Below are 25647 nucleotides of genomic sequence, written 5' to 3' on the forward strand. Positions count from 1 at the left end.
TGGCTAGACAATCTAAAGGAGAGGATAACTTTCAAATATATCGGCGAAAAAAGTGACCCCCCCCTGTAGAAAAGTGCCTTCAATTGGGCACTTGTTTACAGGGGGTCGCTTTTTTCGCCGATATTTTTTAAAGTTATCCTCTCCTTTCGATTGTCTAGCCTTAATTAAAACTTACGTCACTTCCGGTTTGGCGGTGGTCGTAACAGTAAAGACGTCAGGTTTTTTTTCCCATTCTTTTCCTCCTTCGCGGTACGGATTCGGGCCTTCCTACTACCACTTTCTTTTTTTGGCTCAACAAACACATCCAAACACCCGAGCAACTCCGGGCTGAAATCCTAGTATATCTATAAAAGTGAACGTGTCTGTGTGTCTGTGTACATTTCCCTACACAATAACACTGTTAAATTTCAGTTTACAGACTCAAGATTTGATATACAGGGTACTGAGATTTGGGGAAATCTTTACCATTCATTTTCGGCCTGAAATGTGGCTGTTAAAAGGTCAACGTTCAACGATTTGACCTTTGAGAATTCTACCAAACTCCACCGCCAATTTTTGGTATAAACAATTGAAATTTTAGATATAGGTTCTTCGGACATGGATCTAACTTAATAACTTGATTTGAGCCCAAAACAGTAAATGTTAAGGGGTCATAATAAGGGTCAAAGTTAGAAAAAAAAATTGACCTCTGCGGTCTCTACCAAATTACTCAAACAATTTCTGGTCTTAACATTTGGAATTTTACATAAAGGGTATTCAGAGATAGGACAAGCTTTTTAATCGGTTTGGGTCGAAAATTTGAGCTATCAATATATAAATGTATGTATGTATGTTTGCATGTCTTCCTAAAATTTTCGACAGAGGCGACGGATTTTCACAGGATCACTATCGTTTTGAAGCTCGACCTTTCAGACGATAAATACCGAAAAATTGGCTAAAAACATTAATTTCATCACCCTCAACTGGGCACTTTTTTTACAGGGGGTCGCTTTTTTTCGCCGATATTTTCGAAAGTCATCCCCTCTTTTCGATTATCTAGCCTTAATTTAAGCATACGTCACTCTCGGTTTGACGGTGGTTCGCACAGCAAAGACGTCACGTTTTTTTTTGTTCTTTTCCTCCTTCACGGTACGGGTTTGAGCCTGCCTTCCACTTTTTTCTTTTTTTTTGCCATACATGAACCTCCAAATACCCGGGCAACGCCGGGCACACATGCCAGTATATTTATATAAAGAGAGAGATAAAAAAAAAAGAAAATTTAATAGGTGATAATATAGATAAAACTGAATTCTAACCTTAACGATAGGCATGATACGATACTCACACGACAATTTCAATAGAGTAGAAAATTCGGCGACGGCACTCATCAATGTGTCTTTGCATTTGTTGATTACAATGTGTGCAGAGTTAAAGGGAATCTCTTTCCTCGTGTGTCCGTACAAATCGGAAAATTAAAAACAAATCGATCGTGGTTCAACTAGGATATACTTATTGGTCTTCGATTTTAAAACAATCTCAACCTTGAATTTCAAAAGCGACCGAGAACAACTATTCCAATTATTAGTCTATATTTGCATAGACGACTATTAGAGAAGAAATGAACCAGGGATCTTTACCCTAGGCCCGCAAATCAAGAGAAATTATACCATTCCTGTAATGATCCGATCTCTGTTGACTTTGCGGTGGGGGTAAATTTCTGATCAGTTTTAGGAAGTCCACCCACGCCTTCTCGAGAATTTTCTTTGCTGCTTCTAAACAACTTTCAGCCGACTTCGTCACCGTTCCTAGTGTTCCTACTATCATTGGCGTTATTTTGATTTTTCTTCTCTACATCTTCCATAGCTTTTTTAGCTCTCAAATAGTAGTAGTAGTAGTAGTAGTATTAGTGTAGTAGTAGTAATAATAATAATAATAATAATAATAATAATAATAAGAAGAAGAAGAAGAAGAAGAAGAAGAAGAAGAATCATATAAAAATACACAAGATCAATTGACGAAGGCAGTACACTGGGAATTATGTAAAAAAAAGTATCTTGATCACTCAGACAAATGGTATAAGTCCACACCGGCAGCAGTTTTCGAAAATGAAATTCACAAAATCCTATGCAACATGGATCTACAAACGGATAAACGTATCGAAGCAAAAAAACACCGGATATCTTAATTGTTAACAAGAAGTAAAAGTCCTGCCTGATTGCAGCAAACCACAGAGTAAAGATTAATGAAACAGAGGAGCAGAGCAAATACACGGAACTGACCAGAGAACTCAAAGGAATATGAAAGATAAAGAAACTCAAAATAACATCATTAAAAGTATAAATCAATACAGAAAAAATTTGAAAAACAATAGGAGAGATTGGAATCAAAGGGAGTGATAAGAAAATACAACGGATAACAATAATGTAAACGTCTGAAATATTAAGGAAACCCCTTGAATGCGGAAACTAACACACATGAGCTACAGACAAAAACCGGACATACAGAAACTGCTACAGATGTAAAATACAAGTAGGAACACATGTAACTATGAACACTGAAACTGTATAATTGCAAGTTAAGCCTCATCTGCCCCAGTCCTTTTTCGTACGCGCGCGCGTGTGTGTGCAACCATATACTGACGCCACACAAAATAGGCGAGGAGGGTCAAGGAGGATGGAATGACCGAGAAGAGAAAGCACTAGCCGGATCTCCACTGGTTGAATACAAACAGGACTGGAACCTTGGAAAGGCTTATTGCTATGCAAATTGCAATGAAGACCAATGGTCACTTCCAACCAAAAATAAATGTCAAACCGCTGTTGCGCGAATTCAATTGCAAATGTTATTGAAAGAGGTGAAGAGTACTGTAAATTTGGGGAGATAATAATAATAATAATAATAATAATAATAATAATTATTATTATTATTATTATTATTATTAGTAGTAGTAGTAGTAGTAGTAGTATTGCCAAGAATCTAGCCTGTATTAAAAAAACAATAAAGAAACACCTGTGCAATGTACCCATCTGTGACAAAAATAAAACATCGTATTCCAAAAATCACATAAATTGATCATAGTTTTATAGTAGTTTAAGTAGGTTTTTTTTTTTATAAAGAAAATCAGTTCTAAGCGAATTTGAGTTTTTGCAATCTTCCCGTATTAAGGATGGCTTTCTAAAATCTTTCACGTTTTCATTCTATGAGGTTCTCTCTATTTTTGTACAACTAGCTTTCAGGAAGCGTCGCAATATCGGTTCCGTTAAAGCCGCAACAAAAATTGACTTTTCATTTAAAAATATAATTTAGGTAAATTTTGGTGAACGTTATGTTTTTCCGTTATGCGTACGTACATCACAAAAACTTTAATTTTTTTATTATAGAAATGTAGAAAAATGTGTAAGGAAAGTCCTTTAAAAAAAATTACTGCGCCCTCTGTAGATGTATAAGGAAAAATTCAAGATGGCGCCCGACTCTCTCTTCAACACGGTAAGTTCAGGAAAAGATGTTATAAATGTTGCAGCAATTCAATAACCAGTAAACACCGGTTCTGCACGGAATCCAACTAGCAAGGTGCCTAGACGGACGCGAACGGTTACTCAGACCGGACCCAACAACGGTAAGATATCCTCACACGGCACGAGAAGCAACAGCAACACGATACCCCGACCAACTCAATCGTTGCTCTCCCACGTCTTTTTCATCACCCGCTTTTATGGTCGTTGTAGGCCGGTTACATTGGCATATTGCGAGAATTCGTGTGACTTTGCGAGATATCATCCTTTACAAAAGACGACGGCCGCCATCTTGATCTTTCTTTATCTATTTTCGGTCGGTGACGCCGAGCCGGTCTCGAGGTAAGTCTTTCCTTTTCTTCCGTCTCTCTTACGCACCCACACCACACACAAACACGCGGGCGCTTATCTCCTGGAATCACATTACACTCCCCCCTGATCTGATGATCACATAGAGAGCACTGGGGGTGGCCTTTTAGTGCGTGTGCTTCTGCGAAGAGGTACATTCACTGTTTCAGATTCGGGCTCTGGATCTGGTTCAGCCTCATCAGATGAAGTATCGCTATCAGTCTCCGGAGGGGGCTCACTGAATCCGTGCATCGGCAGCTCATCACTAGAAGCTTCACTGCTTTCTTCTGTAGTTGTGTGACGCACCTCGGTAGCTGGGCGAAGATCTCGCACATGTCGTGGGGTTCCATCGACCAAAACAGACTGCTGGCTATTCACTCCAGATATTTGTCCTCGCTTAAACATGTCGGTGCACTGATTTCCTAGGGGCCGCACCCACACTGGATCTCCCACTTCATATCTGTTACATGTTCCCTTGTCGGCTGGCTGCGTAGTGTTGATTCCCTTCACTCCGACTCGGTACGTGTAAATAGCATTCGCAGGTGCGGTTGAAGGAGACGTCCCGTCCTTTGGCGTAATGTTGTACCAATATGTGGCTTCCGTAATAGTACATCGCTTCCTGGCAGAAATTCTCTTGATGCTGCGGTGGCTTCTTTCAGCAATGCCATTTCCTGACGGCACATGCGCACATCGCAACCGTAGTCGGACGCCCCATTCATCTAACAACTGCCGGACTTGCTGGCTACAAAACGCTGCATCATTGTCAATCAGGAGCTCTTCCGGCGCACGTCGCTCTAAAAAAATGGATGATAGGTGGCGAACAACATTTGCTGAATCCTGTCTGGTCATCTCGTAGGCCCGCAATCAATGAGAGTTAGAAAGGGCTTGCCACTGTAATGGGTAATATCCATGGCCAGCCGCTGCCACACACTCTCAACTTCCAATCGACCCTTCTGCCATCGCTCTGGTGCAGGATCAATAGACTGGCAAGCCTCACAATTTCTGATGATCTGTCTGACATCCATCTTGGTCACTGCTGGGTATACGCGCCTCACAAAATAAAGGGTCCTTTTGATACCGGATGACCGCTGTGTGCATGATTTTTTTGTATTTGACATGGGTCGATTGCAACTGCACAAGATCGAGCAGTAATCTCCATTCCCATCTTCGCGGCTTCATACCATTTGTGAGGTACTCGGTCAGTTGGTCAGCACGATTACAATGTGATGGCACCAGAGTGACGCTCAGTGATAGCCCATACTCAGATACCAGGTTTTTTAGCGTGTCTAGCCTTCTCCGTATTAACATTTCGCTTGCTGCCTTGGTACGGATTCGTGTCCGTCCCGAAAGTGTGTCAGACACCCTGTGGTAGACACAGAGAGAATCTGTGTACAAGGTCAACTTCTTAGACTGCCACTGCAGGGCCAGATTTACCCCCTTTACAACAGCGTCCAGCTCTGCCAGGTTGATATGCTGAGAATCTGTTACGGGCCGCAGCCAACATGCATCCTCGAACACGTTTCCTTCTTGCTCCAACGATACTCCCAACGCCAAAGAACTGGCATCAACCCACACACCTACGTTGTCTCCGTTAACACACCACCGCCCACAGGCAGGGTCCTTCTTGTTCACTCTCTCCAGTGTCTCTTTAATCATCAGAGTTAGTAGGACATCATCGGATATGTCATCCCAACCCGTGGTTGTTAAATTTGCTCTGCGTTTAATTACACCAACAGTTGCGCGGAGCCAGCCATAGACCGGTAAGTGACCAACAAGTTTTCCACACCAAGAAAAAACGGTCCGCCTTGTAACGATGTTGGTGATGCTTGGAATTTCACTGCCACGCCTCCATTGTAGGGTGCCATCTTCTTCATAAACATCCAATCCCAATACACGTGTTCCTTCCCTTAAACGTTCGGGATTCTTGCATTCCAGACCAAACTGAGCCAACTTTTCTTTGACACACGACGCAGACTGTACATCTTCATTGACGTATACGTCATCAATGTAAGCTGATGTTGAGTCCCTCATGGGCTTTTCTTGGGACAATACTGTGTTGACAATAGTCTTCATGATCTGTGGTGCCACATTTAGGCCAACACCGAGGCGTGTAAGACAGTACCTCTGCCCCTGGAACCAAACTGTCTGGAACGGCCACAACGTCTCATCAACTCGCACCTGTAAATAGGCTTTTCGCAAATCCAATATCGAGACATTAGTGCCTTTCTGACGCCATTCCCTCAACTTGCTGGCGCACACGTCAGCATCGGCAGTGTAGGCTTCAATATGCTTGTTAAGCTCCCTATAATCCAGCGCGGGCCGTACTTTCGACTTGTTATGCTGGACTACTGCCATCAAGGGTATTAGACCTTTGGGAGGCCCAAGCTTGTCCTCAGAGTAGGGGATTAACCAGCCATCTTGGATCCACGCCTTTAGTTCCCTTTCGTATTCTGCTCGGGCCTCACTGGGTATAGGGTACTCTGCAACCCCATTCTTGAGTTTAGTCGGTGTCATTCCCTCGGTCCACTTCCATGATGCAATCCAGCCCGTCTTGCGAGAGTCGTAGTCCACTGTAAAATCCGGCCGATCGATGTGGAGCGCTGCACACACTGGGGCCTCCAAGAATCGCACCTTTCCATCCCGATGAATTGCGACTCCCCCAGCGCCTTGATGGCATCGTATCCGAGCAACAGGTCAAACCCCAGGAGATTTCCCTGGGTCACGAGCACATTGATCTTAGTGGCTGCACCGGTGTCCGTGTAGATCTCAACAGTTCCAGCTCCGCAGCATGTCTGGGTCTCGCCTCCTATCGTGGTGACTTTGATCTTTCTCTTAGTCCAACTTGGACACAGCCTGGCGCTCACTATAGTATGCGAACAGCCTGAGTCGAGAAGTGCTGAGCAGGGTATCCTGTTTACATATACGGTCATCACTGGTTGCGCCTTGTTCAAATTTTGCTCGGGGAGCAGGATGGCGCTGACGTCCTCTCCCCTGATACGTTTCCCGCACAGTTTTGGGCGAGATACCCCAAACCGCCACAATTAAAACAGCGCACACGCCCCCTGTTGGTGCAATTCCTTGCAAAATGTCCGCGTCGGCCGCAGCGAAAACATTTCCCATTGCTTGCAGGGTTCTGATTCGGAATCTCCCGAGCGCCAATCTGGCCTGTCTGTGTCGCCATCACAACTGGTTCCCCCAGGTCCTCCTCATCTTTGATGATGGCTCGAGCACGTTCCATCAAGTGTTCCATGGTCGTTGTTGAAACGCTGGTTGAGGCTCTCAGTAGCTGCTTTACCCGAGTGGGAAGGCCCGCCAAAAACGCGTACGCGAGCGTCCGCTCCGACACCCCTCCACCGAACAGGACTGCGAGTTTCTTTAACTCCGCGAAGAAAACGTCCACGCTTTCCTCCGGTAGAAGTTTTCGGGAAGCAAATTTTTCATAGACCGTACAAGGATCCATGGCGAATGCCTTGTACAGCGCAGCTTTAATTGCGGTGACATCTCCCTTTTCGGCAGCACTGAGTTGCTGATATACACTCAAGGCACCCCCAGCCAATCTCAGGGGAATCACAGTGTGTACCCTTTTTACCTCACAAAGGTCGCACGTCAGTTTGACCCTTTCAACCCAGTCGACAATGGACGTGGACCCGTCAAACTCGGGTATGAGCTTTAAGTCGAATTTTGACTCGGTCATAGTCCTAAAGGCCAAATTGCCGAGATAGCTTGTAGAAAAATGTGTAAGGAAAGTCCTTTAAAAAAAATTACTGCGCCCTCTGTAGATGTATAAGGAAAAATTCAAGATGGCACCCGACTCTCTCTTCAACACGGTGAGTTCAGGAAAAGATGTTATAAATGTTGCAGCAATTCAATAACCAGTAAACACCGGTTCTGCACGGAATCCAACTAGCAAGGTGCCTAGACGGACGCGAACGGTTACTCAGACCGGACCCAACAACGGTAAGATATCCTCACACGGCACGAGAAGCAACAGCAACACGATTCCCCAACCAACTCAATCGTTGCTCTCCCACGTCTTTTTCATCACCCGCTTTTATGGTCGTTGTAGGTCGGTTACATTGGCATATTGCGAGAATTCGTGTGACTTTGCGAGATATCATCCTTTACAAAAGACGGCGGCCGCCATCTTGATCTTTCTTTATCTATTTTCGGTCGGTGACGCCGAGCCGGTCTCGAGGTAAGTCTTTCCTTTTCTTCCGTCTCTCTTACGCACCCACACAACACACAAACACTCGGGCGCTTATCTCCTGGATGCACATTACAGGAAACGCACCCGTACACTACACGATGACTAACACAGGGTGCTCTTCAAACTGTTATTCCTTTCGCTATAAAATCGCCTTGTATGAAAAATTGCGGCGTCATTTCATCTTAGATTTTTTAAATATTTTTAAGAATTTTTAAGCATAACTCACAAAATGTAAAGGAGGTAACTTCTATTTTGAGCTGAGAATTAAAATACAATTGCCTTCATTTTATTCGCATGATTTTGCCGATCTCTGTATTGATAACATTATAAGTGACTTCAAAGTATTGGTAATCGACTAATTTTTTCCTAATTGTAAATTAGGCCGAGGCTGGGGTGGTAAAGCTAGATTAATAATAATGAAAAAAGTAAAACTACAACAAACAAATAAATGAAAAATACGGCTGTTAATACAGTCTATTTTTCTAATGAGCTAAAATACGAACAAAAGAAAAAATAACAAATGACCATCGGAATATTTTCTCTTTTATGAGCGCTCCAGTACCGTCTCGAGATCACGTAAAAGTCTCTCCCAATTGCCATCACGCCCAGTGTAGACTTTTCTTCTTTATCCGACCGCAAGCCGGCCACAGACTGCCCATTTTCATCTTTCACCTAATACGTCAATTTTCTTTGACACGCACTTTGCTTCCGCTGACCATTTGCCGAATATTTCTTCTTTTTTCTTTGCGCACACTTCCTCATTTGAATATGCGTGTTTTTCGGCTACTATCGCTGCTAATCTCCTCGCAAGCCAGCAATCCTTCACTGCTGTTGATAATTTCCCACGCGCACATGAACCATATTACAAACATAAACACCATGTTACAAAACATATGCACCATGTTACAAAACATATACAAAATGTGACAAAACATATGCACCATGGTACAAAACATGCACCATGGTACAAAACATGCACCATGTTAATAAACATATGCAGAATGTTAAAAACATATGTACCATGTTACAAAACATATGCTCCATGTTAAAAACATATACACCATGTTACAAAAAATATGCACTATGTTACAAAACATATGCACCATGTTACAAAACATATGCACTATGTTACAAAATTTATGCACCATGTTACAAAAATCATGCACCATGTTACAAAACTTATGCTGCATGTTACAAAAAAATTTACGATGTTAAAAAACATATGCAAAGTGTAAAAACTAAGGCACCATGTTACAAACATATTAACCATGTTACAAAACGTATGCACAATGTTTCAAAACAAATGCACCATGTTACAAAACTTACACAGCATGTTACAAAACATATGCACAATTTTACGATACATAGGCACCATGTTTCAAAGTTTATGCGCTATATTTCAAAATATATGCACCATGTTACAAAAAATAGGCACCATGTTACAAAACATGTGCCCCATGTTACAAAATATTTGCACCATGTTATAAAACATACGCATTATGTTATAAAACATGCCCCATGTTACAAAATATGTGCACTATGTTACAAAACAAATGCACATGTTACAAAAAATTTGCGGCATGTTACAGAACCAATGTACCATGTAAAAACATACTTATCATGTTACAACATGTATTCACCATGGTACAATATATATGTAGCATGTTACAAAACATATGCTCCATGTAATAAAACAAATGCACCATGCTACATAACAGTGCACCATGTGACAAAATATATGCACCATGTTCCACAACATATGCACCATGGTACAAAACATGCACCATTTTACAAAATCTATGCACCATGTTACAAATCTATGCACCATGTTACAAAACATATGCACCATCTTACAAAACATATACACAACGTTTAAAAAGCACCATGTAACAAAACATATGCACCATGTTACAAAACATATGCCCCGTATTACAAAACATATGCACTGTGTTACAAATAATATGCACCATGTTACCAAACATATGCAGCATGTTACAAAACATATACATTATGTTAAACATCATATGTGCTACGTTACAAAACATATGCTCCCTGTTACAAAACATATGCACCATGTTACAAAACATGCGAACCATGTTACAAAACATATGCACCGTGTAACTAAACATATGCAGCATGTTACAAAACATATGCATCGTATTACTAAATATATGCGGCAGGTTACAAAACATATGCAGCATTTTACAAAACATATGCACCATGTTACAAAAATATGAAGCATGTTACAAAACATATGCATCATGTTACAAAACATATGCACCGTGTTACAAAACATATGCACCATGTAACAAAAATATGCATTGTGTTACAAAACATATGAACCTTGTTACAAAAAATATGTATCATGTTACAAAACATATGCACCGTGTTACAAAATATATGCATAATGTTACAAAACATGATCACCGTTTTACAAAACATATGCATCGTGTTACAAAACATATGCACCATGGTACAAAACATATACACCATGTTACAAAATATATGCGTCATGTTACAAAACATATGCACCAAGTTACAAAACATATGCACAATGTTACAAATATATGCACCGTTTTACAAAACATATGCACCATGTTACATAGAATATGTACCATATTACAAAACATATGCACCATGTAAGAAACTTACTTATCATGCTACAAAATTTATTTACCATGTTACAATATATATGTAGCATGTTACAAAACATATGCTCTATGTTATAAAACAAATGCACTATGTTACACAACGGCGCACCATGTGAAAACTCTATGTACCATGTTTCACAACTTATGCACCATGTTACAAAACATATGTACCATGTTACAAAACATATGCACCCTGGTACAAAATATATTCACCATATTCCAAACCCTATTAACCAGGTTACAAAACATATGCTCCATGTTACAAACATATACACTGTGTTGCAAAGCATATGCACCATGTTACAACACATATGCACCATGTTACAAAAGTTATGCAGCATGTAACACAACATGTGCACCATGTTATTAAACATATGCACCGTGTTACAAAAATATGCATCATGTTACAAAAAATATGCATCGTGTTACAAAACATATGCACCATGTCACAAAATATATGCACCATGTTACAAAACATATGCACCATTTTACCAAACATATGCGGCATCTTACAAAACATAGGCACCATGTTACAAAACATATGCACCGTCTTACAAAACTTAATCCCCAAGTAACAAAACATGTGAATCGTGTTAAAAAATATGAACCAGGTTACAATACTTATGCAACGTGTTACAAAATATGTGCACCATGTTACAAAACATATGTACCATGTTACAAAACATAGTCACCGTATTACAAAACATATACACCATGTTACAAAACAGATGCACCATGTCACAAAACTCATGCACCATGTTACAAAATATATGCATCGTGTTCCACACATATACACCATGTAACAAAACATATGCACCGTGTTACAAAACATATGCACCGTGTTACAAAACATATGCCCCGTGTAACAAAATATGTGCACCATGTTACAAAACATATGCACCGTGTTACAAAACATATGCACCATGTAACAAAAATATGCATCGTGTTACAAAACATATGCACCGTGTTACAAAGCATATGCGTCCTGTTACAAAACATATCCACCATGTTAAAAATATATCCACCATGTTACAAAACATATGCACCATGTTACGAAACATATGCACCGTGATACAAAACATATGCACTATGTTACAAAACATATGCGTCGTGTTACAAAACATATGTACCATGTTACAAAACATATAATCGTTTTACAAAACATATGCCCCGTGTTTCAAAATATATGCACCATGTATCAAAACATATGCCCCACGTTACAAAACATATGCAACGTATTACAAAACATATGAACCATGTTAAAAATATATATTAACCATGTTACAAAACATATGCACCATTTTACGAAATATATGCAACATGTAACAAAACATATGCAACATGTTACAAAACATATGCACCATGTTCCAAAAATATGCACCTTGTTACCAAACATATGCACCATGTAACAAAACATATGCACTATGTTAGAAAACATATGCACCCTGTTACAAAACATATGCACCATGTTACAAAACATATAATCGTGTTACAAAACATATGCACCGTGTTACTAAACATATGCGGCATGTTACAAAACATATGCACCGTGTTACAAAACATATGCGGCATGTTACAAAACATATGCACCGTGTTGCAAAACTTATGTACCAGGTTACAAAATATATGCATCGTCTTACAAAACTAATGAACCATGTTACAAAACGTATGCACCGTGTTACAAAACATATGTAGCATGTTACAAAACATATGAACCATGTTACAAAACATATGTATTGTGTTACAAAACATATGTATCGTGTTACAAAACATATGCACCATGTTACAAAACATATCATGGTGTTACCAAACATATACACCGTGTTATAAAACATATGTACAATGTTACAAAACATATGCACCACGTTACAAAAATGCACCGTGTTACAAAACATATGTACTATGTTACAAAACATATGCGGCATGTTACAAAACATATGCACCATGTTACAGAACATATGCATCGTGTTATAAAACATATGCACCGTGTGCAAAATATATGCTCCATGTCACAAAACATATGCACTATGTATAAACATATGCACCATGTTACAAAACATATGCACCATGTTACAAAACATATGCGCCATGTTACAAAACATATGCCCCGTATTACAAAACATATGCGCCATGTTACAAAACATATGCACCCTGTTACAAAACATATGCACCATGTTACAAAACATATGCACCATGTTACAAAACTACGAAACTGTATTGTAAACGAGAAAGAGGCAATCTTCTATTTTTCCCAAAAAAGAAATAACTCGTCTCAAAAGAAGAAACAAAAATAAACAAGTTTACCCGAATTGTGAAGGTCGTTCCCTCCGCCTCACACCTTCGAAAAACAATGCAGACTCAATTTAGGTGGATATATTGAGTCGCTGGTCAATCTCGTCAAGCGCATTGTAGCAACGTTGGCTGAAGGAAAACAATCCGAGTTGATAACAGAACACTCTATTTCACACCTTCGAAAAATCCAGAAGTGACTGCGTCAGAACTTCCACAACTTTACAGCTTCCAATATCTGGGGCCCTAAATGGCCTCGTTGCTACCTCACGGACGAGTTTTAATAGAGACTCTTGAATGGAAACAAAATCTCTAAGAGTATGTGGGAAAGAGCGGGACGGACACCAATTATCCGAAATTGTCGAGTCAGTTAACCAGAATAATTTTACTCGGATCGAAGCCAAGACTTGGAAAAGCGCACTCACTTGAAAAAGAATGAGGACAGCAGGGGTTCGAAATGATCGCGTGTGTGTGGGTGTGTGAAAATGCATCCCCTTTTGGATAACGGCTTTGCTAGGTTAGAATCTCGATGAATATTATATGGGGTCGGGAGAGATAGAGTTACTCAGTGCGTCTGAAATGCAAGCGGACGACTGGATTGTGAAGCAGTAAGTTGGCGGTTTCTTGTTTACATGCAATACGAAGGAGGCCATTAGGGCCAGTGGCATCAATTTTATCAAAATTCCGTCTGTTTACATGGTTGGGATCCGACAATAACACAATTCACTAATAGCGACTATATTCTCGGCAGGCAAAACCAATAATAGAATTCGAAGCCAACGGATAATTCGAGTACAGAATTTCATCAACCATAATAATATGCTTCGGAAATATGTACATAAATGTACACCTCTCATTTTAGATATAACTCCAAAATCTAACCGGTAGTAAAATAATATTATATATATATATATATATATATATATATATATATATATATATATATATATATATATATATATATATATATGATCCCCTGTAGCTTGAGTAATCTGGCGGGGAGAACTGATGATTTCTACGCAACGTAAGAGAACTACTCCGCCATAATTTCATTTATATACTACATAATTTGTTCAGCAGAAAACTTTGTGAGCTCACTTGGCAAAGAACCGGATGCTAAAAATTAAAATCACGATTTTGCATATGGTTATGTCTATGAGTACTAGACCACGAAATATCACTCTGAGGATAACTATATTTTTTATTCCCTCTCGCAAACCTCTCACAAATTATCACACACATACATACAAAAACAAATCGCATTTACATGCATTTGCACACACACACATATATATATATATATGTATATATATGTATATATATATATATATATATATATATATATAATGATTATACGGCTGTTGTTTAATCAGATGTAATCCAATGGCATTCTGGTATGTACAACATAGTACTTAGTAAAAAGTAAATCTCTACTATAGAATATATATATATATATATATATATATATATATATATATATATATATATATATATCTTATGTAAGCATATTTATGACCGGGCAATACCGAGGGGTTTGCTAGTATATATATATATATATATATATATATTATGTAAGCATATTTTGATTTATTCTGATTTCTTATTTATTATAGAGCCAATTGTTTTTCGATTATTTTATTACACAGATCCAGTTCTCTATTGATTATTATATTGTACCCAATAAATAGTAGTGCCCTTCTGTAGATATCTTATAGTAGCGCACCTCTGGCCCTATCTTAAAATTCGCTTTAAAAAAATTAGGTTTTGTACATTGTGTATTGATTATAGAGCCAATACTCCATTAATAATTATATGGTATCGAATATATAGTAGTGATTTAATTTTAAAAGTTTTTTTTACAAATGTGACTTGGGTGTTATCAGCTAATATCGAAAACATATCCTATAGGTCTGCAGCATATATCTTCAGCCTAAACAGCTATTTTACCACGTAAACATCGAATCGAATACGTCTCAAAAGTTCAAGTCTCAACAGACAGACATACAAGATCACCCCCATATGTATACACACACACACACACGCACACACACACACACACACATATATATATACACTTTATTAACTGTTTTATACGCTTAAACATCATTTTTTAATATATGTAGATTGCGTATGTATTATTATAGAATAAATCCTCTATTGATTATTATATATTATGAGGGATAATTTTCTCGGTTACTCATTCGCAAAAAAAAAAAAAGAAAAAGAAAACGATATATAAAATAAAATAAAATAAAAGTGAAAATATCGTTCATCAAATTCCGTCTATGTTTATTTACAACATCACATCAGCGGATATTTAGGCTTGATATTAAAAATAGTCTTTCTCGTCTCATAGATAAAAAGTAGACGAATTACTACGGGGGAATATTTTACGTTACACCTGCCGAAGTTACACTAAACATTCCCCTGTAAACTACTTTTTATATCTATAAGAGAAGAAAGATTATTTTTAAAACAGGATTGTTTCGATTTTTGGAACTTATCTGATTAATTTCTGTACAAAACATATCAAAGAATATTGCCAGAAATATAAATTAGTTTTGTGTTGCAAAAGATAAGCCGAGCAATTTCGGAATCTATGAGGAATAAACTCTCTTACAAACACACACAGAGTGACTATATAAACAAACCGTTCGTTTTCAGTTTAAACATATCGCTACATCTGGCCACGCTGTCTAGGACGAAATCCATGTCTGACAATAATCTTTACAATTATATAAACGCGACTTTGTCTCTGTCTGTGAGTTCGTTTCTTATATGCTCGGAAACGGTTGAAAAGATTTTTAGAAAGTTTACAGAACTTTTGTGTATAAGTCTGGGAGTGAATTTGTCCTAGAATACTCCCGATAATTACCGATAATCGATGATCGAAACTGTTATTTTAATTTATTTAACATCGGTAAAGCAAATTTTCGATGTCGTCGCTTAGCAACAATGATAGAACAACGGGCCGTGAAAATTCTACTGCGGGTAAGTTGATAGTGTGTTCTTTTTCGTTTTTGTTTTTTTGTTTTTTGCATGACGTGGTCTGTAGGTTCAAACTCCGCACATAAATTTTTAAAACTTTTTTCATTTACATCAACATTTTTTATAACACTTTTGAAAATTTACATGCTTCTCTTTTCATGCATAACGTGGTCAGTTGGTTCAAACTCCGCACGTAAATTTCTTAATGTGTGTGTGCGTGTTTCAATTTTGTTAACTGGAAAGAAGTTTATCTAAAATAATTTTATAAAAGAAACAGTAGGTTTTCTAGAGTGCAATGAAGAATAACATATATTTTTCACTAAGTTACTGCATGGGGGTATATGAAGCTTTCCTCCGGGCGATTTATCGGATTTCGATATCAATAAAAATATAGTAATATGAAATATTCTTTGATCATTATTCAATCTCGGGCAACATCGGGTTTCCCTACTAGTTACATTATATATACGCTCCCATCAGTTCGGAGCACACTGTTTTGAGAAATAATGTGTTCTGCTTAGAGCAAAATCAATAATCATATTTAAGATAATGAAAATAATAAAACACATTTTGTTATCAATATCGTAAAAAAGTAATTTAATTCCTCTAATGCCTGGTATACTATGTCAGTAGTAAACCGCTGAGGTTCGGGTTTAAAATATTGCTACATCCGTCTCGCAACACTGATGAGTTATAAACGACATATATATGTTGAAGCAAATATTATTAAATGTAACGGAGACACTTTGCTTTATGATTCTTTTGTTTTGATTTTTCGATTTTCCGTACAATATTTTTTGTGTAAAAATCAAAAATATCAATAAAAGTTCCATAGTTGATGCTGTCCCGAGCGCTTTCAATACGTCTCGAATCATCATCAGGTGTTGCAGCGAAAGTGTGAATTATTTTGTAAATGTGACAAACGACTTGGGCTAGCTGTTCATTAGAATCTCAACACATAAAACAATTGACTACCTCCCTGTCCCTGATATATATATATATATATATATATATATATATATATATATATATATATATATATATATATATATATATATATATATACTAGCAAAAGTACCCGACGTTGCCTGGCATTGAATGGCTATCAACGAATATTTAACACTTCCATATTTTTATTGTCATCAAAATCGGGATCATCGCCCCTTTTTTAATCAAATCGCATAATCGTCTGCTCCAGTTGGAGACCTTTTCTGGTGCATCCAAACGAAGCATCACATGGCACTCACAGTGACTTAGTCTATAATACATGCTAGTCTGCATTGCACTGTAGAGAACCTACTGTTAATTTTATAAAATTCTGTTTTATTTATATAATGGCTTGAATATATATATATATATATATATGTATATATATATGTATATATATATATATATATATATATATATATATATATATATATATGAATTTTTAAATGGATACAATTCGACGTTATGATGTGAAAAGGAAACGGAAGAAAAAACATACAGTGTTTACCGATCTATTGGAAAATTTAAAATGGCGGCCGACTCTCTCATTGAGGCGGTAAGTTTGGAAAATGAGTTATAAATAAAAAAAAAAACAGACAAAATACTTTTAGAAACTCGCTCAATATATGTTACCGTTACATTGGCTGACATATATTCGGCGGGTTTTTAACAGTATTTTGATTGTTTTTTTTTATTTATAACTCATTTTCCAAACTTACCGCCTCAAAGAGAGAATCGGTCGCCATTTTAAATTTTCCAATACATCGGAAAACACTGTATGTTTTTCGAGCTGAATAAAAATGTTACATTAAATATAAACACTAAAAACATATCCGGTTAGGTAGAAAAGTAACTTATCTTGCCTTTGATATCATTTATTTTTTCTATATTTGTTTTGTGACAACGTTTTCGAATCTATGTGTACAGTAAAGCACACACCAAGATGGAAATGATTTCAGTAACTGACAAAAAGAACAATTTCAATTACAGCACTTTTGACTTTTAATAAATGTAAGTTGTACCGCAGTGAGGAAAGAACATTCAGAGAGGGTCTATCCCACAAAATCCGTATTCACTTCGACATTCCCGTGCTATGGAGTTCAACAAAGCAAAGAAAAACGAAAGTAAAAAAATGGTTTGTGTGTCTGTTCGTTTTGGTGTCCCGAATGTACGCGGTGGATAAAGACGTTTGGACACTCCTTCGGCTGAGCGGTTATCACGGAAATCCGACTGGAGTCACAGGGGAAAATAGAGGAGAGGGTGGGAGCGTTGGTTGGTTGACCGGAATTTCAGGAAATGGTCGACCGCGCCGGGCGTGCGACGATAAATTAAGGGAAGTACGTGCGTGTTAAAAGTGGCAATACGAGAAGAGGCGCGGGAGAGAGAGAGAGAGAGAGAGAGAGAGAGAGAGAGAGAGAGAGAGAGAGAGAGTAAACGTGGCGAACAGGCAAAGTAAAAAAGTGAGAAAGAGGAAAACGTAGAAAAAGAGGGGGAATTACTACACTGGGATTGTGCTAACAAGGCACTGTCGACATTCTATAGTGTTTTTTTTAATATAAGCCTAGATTACTGTTAAAATAATTTTCAGCTTCAAATAATAAATGTAAGTCGGGATGGACAGTATTAAAAAATCTTTCTACTTTCGTAAACTAATCATCATTGCCTGTGAAATTTTTATTTCAAATCGTCGAGTCCAATTTGGGGGGCAAGGATTTAGTTATAATATACACAGCAAAACGAAAAAGTGGTAAAAAAAACGAATACATAACAAATAAATGTTAACATACATAACTCTTCTACCTTCATATATAAGTTTAGTGAGTTTTAACATATTTTAAAGCGTCTATTGTTTAATTCGAAACAAAAGTAGTGCTAGTTAGAACGACGATGAGATGGCAGAATCATCTGTTCATTTAAGAAGTCTCGATAATCACTTAAATCATGAAAATAAAACAAAATATTGAAATAAAGTCACCTAATAAATGTCACAGTGAGACTGACTGGGTGGATTTCTGTCAGTATTTTGTTTATTTTTAGAGTTTTGGGTCATTACCGACACTCTGAAAACGACAAGTTCTTGTCGGCTATTTTGCCCGTTTAACTTACCAACTCGGCATAACCTATTATTGAACATAATACAAGCTTTAACATACGTTAAAACACAAAACGTTATTCGGCTAAGAAGAAGACTTTACTTTGCCTTTGGTAACATTTATATATTATTTGTTCGTTTCTTTATTAGGTTTTCGTTACCTTTTTTTTTTTTTTTTTTTTAAATATTTCTGTGTTTTGACCGTAAACCTAATTGTCAGCTAAATATTCATTTTGTTAAATTGTACCGTTTCATATTATTTGGATTATTCGAACTAGTTTTCTCATATTCACTGCTATTCTCACACCGTTTCGGACGATATAACATTCTATCTCCTAAAAGACCTGCTCTATGGAGAATTAATAATCGCCAAGAGAAGAAGGGGCCACTCTCAGTTTCGATTCAAAGACGCGTGTAAAAGAGACATGAAAGAGGTCGACATAGACCTTGGAAACTAGGAGGCCCTTGTTGAGAAGCACGATCTCTAGAAACACCAGGTCACCAGCGGCCTCGGGTGATGAGAATAAATTCCATCATTTGTGCCAGGAAACACGAGTAAACTGCAAAGAATGACTACACCAGCCTTTAGGGTACAGAACCAAGATCAGGCATAATCAATAGACGCCAATAAAATGCAATTCTCACAACGTTTCGCCCGATATACCTTCGTACCTTCTTAAGGTAAAACTTTTTGAACTCGAGAATTTTTCTATGAAACTAGGGAATTTGCACGGGAGTCGGACAGAACCCTATATTTATTCAAGAAAAAGATGACCGAGTTCGACAAGATACACTTGAAGAAGATCGGAGGTTACGTAAGCCGGAACGTTAATAAGACCAAAGACCAGAATAGTAATCTGAATTTACCTTTCTTATCGATGTCACAAAATAGCTTGATTTTAGAACAATTTATTTTGAAAAATAATAAAGTCAGAATTGTTTACTTAATGACATGAAATTAATAACGAATCACCATTAGCCAATCAGATGAACTCCTATTTCAAATCTGTGTGATAGGTGATAATACACGTGTGTAATAGAGCCGCCGACGTTGAATGAGTAGCAGCAGCGATATGCAAAATACCAAGCCAGTGTGCGATGTTACGTCACATCAGCGATAATTAGGGCACGTGTTTGAAGTAGTGGTTTTCGAGTCGTGGCTGGTGTTCAGAGAAGTATGTGTTCGGGACGTGTTCGAGACGTATAGGAGAAACGAGAGAACGGAAACGGACGTGTTCGAGATACGACTGTTCGGAGCGGAGAAGTAGGATTCGAGACGTGTTTGAGACACGTGAGTTGCGTGAGAGCAGAGATGAAAAGTCACACGCGACCGGAAAAGAAGAAATAAACTGTTTAAATATTTAGAAAAAAAATCGCGTCGTTGGAAATACCAGATATAAATACTTTTGTTAAAACAAATGCGTCGACTTTTTTTCTTGTGTTGCCTGAGACGGAGTCTACAACATATTCGGTCCGATAAAAGGTAACGCCGCAGTTAAAAAAAAGGTGTACAACGTTACACATGAAATGCCTTGTGATATATTGCAAGCGGAATCAGTTGTATCTGTCACTTTTCGTATATTAGTAGCACATATAAATATATTTCCATTATGTTGATGTTCTGTAACAACGCAGACCCCACGATATTTTTGTACAACATTTATTTAAACTAAAAATGTATCTATGTAATCATGTTTTAGTGTGAACAAAGGTTTTACATAAACATCTTGGGGTCTGCATTTGCGTTGGACATCCACATAATGGAAGCATATCAATGTACTCTACTTAATGTTTGCGTGCTCTAGTTAATGTAGAGAAGTAATTATCTGACAAAGGGGGCTATCTTCAAAACTCTTATAAAAGTTTGTAACATACTTCCATTCCACACCTGACACGGACGCAAACCCCAAGATATTGTAAGTAGAAATCTGGGATAGGGTAGTCCTAGGATACTGTTTTTTTTCCTCGTAACGATGTGGACTACGATGTTTTTCCAACCCCTGTATAGAGTATTCTCCCGTGTTACGGTGTTATTTTTAATTTTATTTGATTATATACCGTTCTGTATTTTGTTACTAAATTTTAATGACGTATCTCGGTGTTCTACTTTATTATATTTGGGTAGAAGAGATTCTATTGCTCTGCCTCCTTAATATTTTCGTGTTCTTTGACTATTCGCGGGCATTTGTGTGGTTCCAGTCCGATGGTTATTTCTAGAACATCGTATTATTATTATTATTATGATTATGATTATTATTATTATTATTATTATTATTATTGTTGTTATTATTATTATTATTATTATTATTATTATGATTATGATTATTATTATTATTATTATTTTTATTATGATTATTATTATGATTATTATTATTATGAAAATTATTAAGATTATTATTATGATTATTATGATTATTATTATTATTATTATTATTATTATTATTACTATTATTATTACTATTACTATTATTATTATTATTATTATTTTTTTTTTTTTTTTTTTTTGTTAGGACTATAACATGACCACGGGGAAAAAATACTGTCTTTGCAAAGAAAAAGTTGCATGGCCTGCTTTACCTCTAAGATAACAATTACCATGTCTTCCTGCAAGAACAACACGAGTAAACATGCCAGAAGTCATCTTGGAAGAGCAAAAACATCGTGAAAACAATCGGACTAAAATCTAAAGTATACGAATAGACTTTAATTCATACAGTAAGTCACACCAATGTGCAACGATGAGTCTTTAACTTCTTAAAAAATAAATTAATAAACAAATAAATAAATATAAACGTATATTTCTGTAGACGTTTTTAAAGAAATACTCGCCAACACAAGGATAATTCAGAAAATCCCAACTAAATTTAATAACAGCATTTACACAAAAATTTTAGTTCCAAGACACCAGTAATCCAATGTGTTGATCTTTTAAACGTAATATAAGAATTTACCTATGAATATTAGATTCATTCGGATGCACTTTCAATTCATGCTCTTCACGATGGAAGTATACCATTCAGCGTGAGCTTCACAACAAAGATGATGATTGAAAAAAAACAAAAAAAAAAACGTTTACTCATCCGGAAACTAGACATCAAAGAAAATGAACGGTTTTTAAATTTTAATTTGCTTAAACGACATTCTTATTTGATCCCAACCGAGACCATTACGATTTTAATGAATATTTTCGGTGAACCATATTCTCTGCTCAATATACGTTACATTTATTTCAAACTAGTTGTGTTTTATGCCGGACGTGTGAATTACGAGTGTAAAAGAGTTAATCTTACAAAAGTTCGCAAAATACCTATTTAAATGTGTAATCTTCATAGCAGGTTTTCAATCATCAAATAATTCTGAAATAGGTCCAACTGCCAGTACAACTTAGAACGGACAAAAAGTAATAGTTCCGGATTTGACCACAGCATATAGCAGGTTGTTGAATTTAAGAAATGGCACCATGTTAGTCCAACAAGAATTACCATTATCTCAAGTTAGTCGCATTCGTTCAAACGACAAACCAAACGTTTTACAGAAAACTCCCCCGTCTTTATAGTGGTCTTGCGACGAATGGTGCGTTTTTTGTCCATTCAAAAACCACCGGTGTCACGTGTGCCATAAACGTGGCCATAAAGGAAATTTTGTTATCTTCCAAAAGCCAAATATCCTGACCATTAAACTGATAGTATATCTGCTCACCAGACTTATACAAAAAATGAACCATCAGTGTCTGCTACTTTCCAAGTTAATTTCAAATCCGCAGAAAATATATCACCATTAGTTTAAACGAAATATTAGTTTGTTTTAAATTCGAAACAGTCTCTCAAAACATATGGACAAAGATTGACAAACTTAAATTATCAAAAGCAAAACATATTGCCAAGATCGCATCTTGAAACGACATCTTCCTCGTTGGTGAACTAAACTGTTTTGTTTATTTTCAGGATAAATCGTTTACTGGAACATGCAGATCTAAGCCTGGTCGGCTATGACTGGATTAAGGAACTTGACCTTTTCACTGTCCCGTTCCTTTCAAATAGATTTTCTATCAAAATAGATTTCTATTACTTGCACGCTTATGTCGAAATTTAGTGGAATTTTCCGAGAGGATCTGGGATGTTACACAAAGATAAACCACTCTTAAGTTGAAAGCAACGCAATATTTAAATCCAAACATCCTGCGTCTTATTCATTTCTCAACGTAGTCCGAAAGAACTGCTTCGCTTTAAGTAGGCCTGGAGACTAGAACAAACACACTTCCCTAGATGGACGATTCCTACTGTTGTTGCGAGAAAAGCAAATAGTAAATCGTGTATCTGTGCCGACTATTCGACAGAAGTAAACAATATTTCCTAGTTTAATAGTGGAATCTGTTTTACAAATATCGATATTTTAGATGCATTTGTTCAATTAGAAGTTGATGAGGAGTTTAAAGCGCTTTTTACAATCAACATTCACAGAGATTTATTTAGATACAACCGTTTTCCTTTTGGAATCAAAACAGCACCATATATATTCCAGCAGATTATGGATACCATGCTCACACGCATAGCAGAAGCAATAACATTCCTTGCTGACATTACTATCTCAGACACATCTCAGTATAAGCATCTCCAACGATATAATGTACCTTTTTCGACTTACAAATAAAAAACTTTATTAATATACTAATTCATAACATTATTATTATTATTATTATTATTATTATTATTATTATTATTATTATTATTATTATTATTATTATAGACTAACTAAAAGTAGTCACACAGGTCATCATCAAAAATTTGTCTTTCAGAAGAACTTTGGTCCTGGATATGACCTTAAACTATATCCAGTAGTGAGGCCCCAGCTTGCGGGCTTTGGAGAGTGTGGAGCCACCCTTTAATTGCCATAACTGCCAGGCCCACTCTGACCAGAAGTGGTAGTATCTGTTAGGGTTCCAACTATGGGTTAAATAGAATCCGACTTGGAAACAGCAAATATATTCTATTAAAATATTTTTCTTAAAAATCTTTGGATTCAGCATTAAATAAAATTCAAAGGGATGATATGCCGTAAAACAAAAACAACAAGCAACTCAGAAGAACTCGTGGTGTTCTCTGGACTCTTAGTGACAACAATTCGCCCTAGATTCTCAATACTCTCCACCTCTTTCGAAAATCCTTCCAGTTAAATTTGCGTTATCGCGACATCTGCTTACCAATGGTTTCGTGTTGACAACGACCGTTGGTTTTCACTGAAATTTGGGTGTCAGTAAGTCCCTGTAGCAGAAGTAGCAATAACTAAAATGAGGAGAAAAAGAGCTTACCTCGGGTACGTCTGTTGTGTCACCGGTTGGGGGAAAAAGAGAATTCCAAGATGGCGTCCGGGTTTTTTTATTAGCATTTACCCCATGCAACTCTCGGAAAATCCCCTTTTCTTTCTCATGTGATTATGCAAATGGATAATTCCCGGCCACTATAAAAGCAGGAGGCTAGAGACGAGTCGAAGTGTCCTGCAAATTGTGTGTGTGGGTGTTTCTGGCGATTGGAGTGTGTCTTCTTTTACCACGGTTATCACGGACAGGAATTCCCTCTCTTCTGGAGGTGGGCGATATTGACTATTTTGAAGTTGTACTGTTGCTGACAGAACATTTATTATTTTTTTGCCTACTACATTTTTGTTTCAAGCTATTTCGGCCCGAATATGGCGAAGGTGCGGATAAGCAGTGATATTATCAAGCCGTTCTCTGGCGAGGGAGACGTTGTAGCGTGGATTAAAAAAGTGAGACTTGTCGCACAACTTCAGCAGGTGGATGACGTAGCGAGTCTGCTACCTTTATACCTGGAAGGCGATGCGCTGGCCCTCTACATGGAAATTGAGGAGGACGATCAAAAGAAAATAGACCAGATTGAGGCTCGATTAAAAGAGGCATTTACTGATGAGGCGTTTGCAGCATATAGAAAAATAACTATGGTTAGATGGGCTGGTGAACATGTGGATGTGTACGCCAACAAAATCAGGCAGTTGGTTGGATTGGCCGGGTTCACAGGAGAAAGCTTAGAGAGACTCACAAAATTAATTTTTGTCACTGGATTCCCTGACACCATCTCAATGGCTCTTCAACAAGTGCCGAACATCAAAGCCCTGACCATGGGGGAGCTAATGTCGAGAGCGAGAATTTTGACGACGACTGGCGAACAAAATCAGGATGTGGTTGCGGCCACACGCTCACCCAACAACAGGGCCCAGAACAATCCTGTTAACGTGACCTGTTTCAAATGCAATGTTAAAGGCCACCTTGCAAGGGACTGTCGAAAACGTGGAACACGGTGTTACCGTTGCGGTGAGAGTGGACACTAGGCTCGGAACTGCTCGGGAAACGAGCAAGGGGAGGACGCATAAGCGCCAGTCTCCTTCCCAACCAAGATGTGAACACGACGCTCCCGGTGATAAGCATCCATGTTGACGGGACGCGATGTTTGGCGCTTATTGATACAGGATGCTCCAGGACAATTTTACATGCAGACCGGTGCCGGTTTTGGAGAAAAACAAACGTAAATGTCAACACAATTGGTGGAATGTCCCATGCGTGCTGCGGTGTTGGAACGGTCT

Source organism: Euprymna scolopes, chromosome 19 (genome assembly GCF_053919585.1).
Source record: "Euprymna scolopes isolate OS-2025 chromosome 19, ASM5391958v1, whole genome shotgun sequence".
NCBI lineage: Eukaryota > Metazoa > Mollusca > Cephalopoda > Sepiida > Sepiolidae > Euprymna > Euprymna scolopes.